The following is a 4,247-nucleotide window of genomic DNA, read 5'->3' on the forward strand; positions in this document are numbered from 1 at the left end:
AGTGAGTCAGTAGTTCCTAAAAATTGATTCTTATAGTTATAAAATTGGCAGTGATCATGAAAGCAAAGTCAGAACCTTCTGCATATTAACTGGGGGCAGCTCCTTGGCTGGGGGGCCCAGCCTGGGTGGCTGTGATGCTGCGCCAGGTTGTGTGAGCGGAGGGCCTGATTCCACCTTTCCAACAGAGAAGAGGTTGCACAAATTTTCTTCTTCTTTTTGCTATTTTCTAGCCTTCTGTGTTTGCAGTGGTGTTCAATAGATGGGAATTGTTCTGCTGCCTCATCTGTTTCACTCCTCTCAAAGACCTACTGTTTTCAGGAGGCCTGGACTAATTAAGCCCAGTATTTCCAAGGCTGCACTGCTGACCTTCCTCCTATGTGGAGGAAGTTGTCATTTTTCTGTACGTTCCCAGCTGATTTCCACCTTGTGTGTTTTTCTCAGGATGTCTACTTTTAAACTAGATGTATTTTTTCAAGTCCTGAACAACACTATGAGTACCTTTCAGCCTAACAAATAACGAAAACACACTTAAGAACAAGAAAAACCTCGATCCACTTGTGTGAATTGACATCTGTTCAAATATGAAGCTACAGAAATGCAGAGGTCACCACACAGAACAAATTTTCAAACACAACCTTTCACAAAAGACTGTCAGTCACAGTTCCCCAGATGTGTGCACTTTGTATAGGTTGTCATACAGCAGGCAAAGTTATTATTTTTTCTCCTTGTGTCACAGTTTTTTCATGGTTTTAAATTTCCAAAGAGTCAGTGAATAAAAGCAAGAAGACCAAGCAATAATGCATCACTTTTTCACACGTGTCCAAGGGCTCATTCTGCATACACTGGTGTGAGGACAAAAGGCAAACTGGTATAATTTTGGAGGATTGTTGCTGACCAAGATCTCAAGACTTGGTGCAGTTTGTGTCCCCACAACCTGCAGGATGCATACCACAGCCTCAGTGTATCTTTCCAGTGCTCCAGATTCTCCAGTAAAAAAACTGAGTCTCCACTTGAGAAAGACTCGTGTTTGCAATTCATTTCCCAGTAAGGTCCTCTGGACAAGGCATCAGTTTTGCCACACTTGTGTGCTGATCTACGTGTAACTATAAAATGTGGGCAGTACAGTTTTCCCAAACCTTAGGCAAGGTCTGGATCTAAAGAGCCATTATAGGGAAGCGAGGCCAGACCTGACCACGGATTTCCTCCCAAATAAATACATGTGAAAATATTCAGCTTTTGATGACTGCCAGGAATTCCTTTGGGCAGCACAATAATTTCATACAGAGCACTCGAGACCCTTATTATAACAAATGACCACTTTCTCAGGTTATTTTCGTTCTGCATGAAACTGACTTGAAAACATGGTTAGACTTGAGCAGGAATAACCATAACAGCCCTTTTCCATCCTTAAAACTCTTGATCTCTAGAATGATTCCCTTTTTCTCACAACCTGTGAAGAGGTACTGGGAGAACAAGAAACAAAACTTCTGTTTGAAAGGCAGAATCCTGCAAAAATACTGATCAATGAGCATGGGAAATTACAGAACAGATGGGGAGAGGGAAATAGTTGGCTGAACTTAGTTTCTGATATCCTTTGTGAGCAGAAATTTCATTAATTGACTCTCTGAACATGGTAAAAGCCCCTTTTGAACTGCTTTGTGTCTTTGGGTTTAATTTCAGGTGTGCCCTTGGTGGCCTGAATGTTCCCTTAGATCATCTATAAATCTCTTCCTTTGCCCTGTAGGGTAGTGGGGAAGGAGCACTATTTGAGCATCCTTTAACTCTGTGTCTGGGGAAAATGGAACAGCACAGCTCTTTGCTGGTGTTTGCATGGATGAAATGACCTGCTTGCAAATCTTCTGATGTCCACACATCACTGTGGGATGGCATGACTGATTCTGAATGCTGGTCCAACTTGATGATAACCATAGCTCAAGCACTGGTCTCAGATTTTATGTGAGGAAGACATTTTACACAAGGAGGGGAAAAAAGTCTCAGTTTTTGAAAACTGAGAGTAGATTAAGAGATTAAATCTGCCAGAGCATCCAGGACATCATTTGTTCATGGTAATGCCTAAGAAAGCCCTTAAAAGTAAACTTTTTTCATTTTTTGAGAGTCAACAAAACCTTTTCCTCTAATTTCTTGTTTAATCTGATTTTAAAAGGCCAAAGAATGGGTTCAAGGTTGTACTGTAGTTTCCTGATATATTTTCTCAATGGCCTAAAACATCCTTTGTCCCTTCACCATTAGAAGTGAACAAATGGACAAATCCCTGAGGAACCTGGTTTTGACCTCACAGCTCACCCTACCTTGAGCAGGAAGTTGGACTAGAGACCTCCTGAGGTCCCATCCAACCTGAATTTTGGTCCTATGTCATTCCTTAGTTGGACAACAGCAGTCATATGTGTGGAAGACAAACCAGAAATTCTCTTCAAATATTCTGCTGCACCACATTGAAGTTTACAGTGCCACACCAGAAGAAGCCCCCGAAATGTTTTGGGATTTCATTTCTCCTTCCCACCTGTGTTGCCTCATTCCGTGCCAGCATTTACTATGTTCCCTGGCTCACAGGCTCACTTTTGGCTGGCATACTTCCTTTTGGTATTAGCAGGTTGTCAGAAACATTCAGGGAGTGGAGAGGAATCAGTTTTCTCTGCTGTTCTGCAATAGGTTCAGTAGGCAGTGCATCTCTGGGGTTTAAAGTACATTTCAATCATGTCCTGTCTTTGCCTTCCTGGGAAATATCCCCAGATCATCTCTAGTGGAAACAACAGCCACCCTCAGCTGGGTCTCTTGAGACCACTGCACTTCTACCACACATTTTTGTAAGACCCCCATGTGCTGTAAGTCCAGGCAATTTGTTACCGTCTCTGCTTGTGTTCTGAATTCTGGATGTCCAGCTTCCAGACAACATTTACACATTTTTGGTGCATTTTTCCAAATCACCTTTTCCATTCAGGGCTAATTAGTTGGGCAATTTTTAGCTTCTTTCTTCCTCAACTTTTGCTGCCTAAACTGATTATTTAATCCACTGCCAACCTTTCCCCTGCACTTGATAGCTAGTGTTATTATTACTAGTAAAATTCTCACTATTAATTGTCCACAAGTCAAGAAAAAGAGTTCCTTATCTTTCTACCTCTAACTTTTTTGCCCTCCGTTGGCTTCCTTCTACCACTTGGCATGAAATTTATGCATTTATGGCATTTTGGAGACTGTTTTCTGGCAAACTATATTTTCCTGTAGTTCATCTCATGATACATTTTTCCATGTTATCAAAAATTGACTGTGGAAATTCTCTGGTTTTCACCCCCCCTTCACTTTTTGGCAGCTTCATCTGCTGTGCACACTGAATTTCTCACATCTAATTATTCAAAAGTATCATGCATCAGATTACAATCCCATTTTCCAATTTGTGTGTTAAGCAGAGAACTGTATTTATGGGCTCCTGAGAATCAGCCTGTCCTCCCCACGAGTGGCTGCTGCCTGCTTCACTGCCGTTCTGCACAGAATTGGCTGAGAGAAAATTAAATATCTCCCTGGCCTCTTTGCACTGATCCATTAGTCCACATCCAGCTGAGTCCAGAAATTAGTTAATTGCTAATTTATCCTAAATGCCTTATTGGTGTCTGGTTAGGTGAAGAAGACAAGTGTCCTAAGGACTTCTGCCAGAATTTTTTTTCCTTCTCTTTTTAACTCCAAGCATGTCCCAAAGCCAGCTCAGGATGATGATTGACTCCAAACTGCATGTGAAGGACACGTCTAAGAACTTCATTTCTTCCCAATGAAAAAATTCTGCAGAAGTTTGAAAGCTGGGCCACCCTACTCGCCTGCCAGCAATCCTCATCTCTGTTTATCTTCCCATCCGTTCACTTGAACCGTGATGTTAAATTAAATAAGCTTCCCAGGGAGGTTTTCCTTTAAATATAATGAGCTTTTGTAACACATGAGCTGGGAGAAGTCAACATCTTCCCTTGGGGCCTCTGTGGGTCACAGATGAGGTTAAAAAACGGGTTGTAAACGTTGGGCTTCAGTCAAATTCTCTGGCTGTGTTTGCTGCTTCTGATACTATGGCTTGCGATATATTTGATTTTTTTCTAGTCCTTTCACTTCTCATGGGTGACCTAAACTTTAACCTTCCCCTGGCATTATCCATATCCCTTAACACCTTCTATTCCCTTGTAATCAGGTTGGTAATCACCTCTTTAATTCATCCTAGCCCTGCAGTCTGGGCAGACATTTATAACTGC

Source organism: Pithys albifrons, chromosome 5, assembly GCF_047495875.1.
Source record: "Pithys albifrons albifrons isolate INPA30051 chromosome 5, PitAlb_v1, whole genome shotgun sequence".
Lineage (NCBI taxonomy): Eukaryota > Metazoa > Chordata > Aves > Passeriformes > Thamnophilidae > Pithys > Pithys albifrons.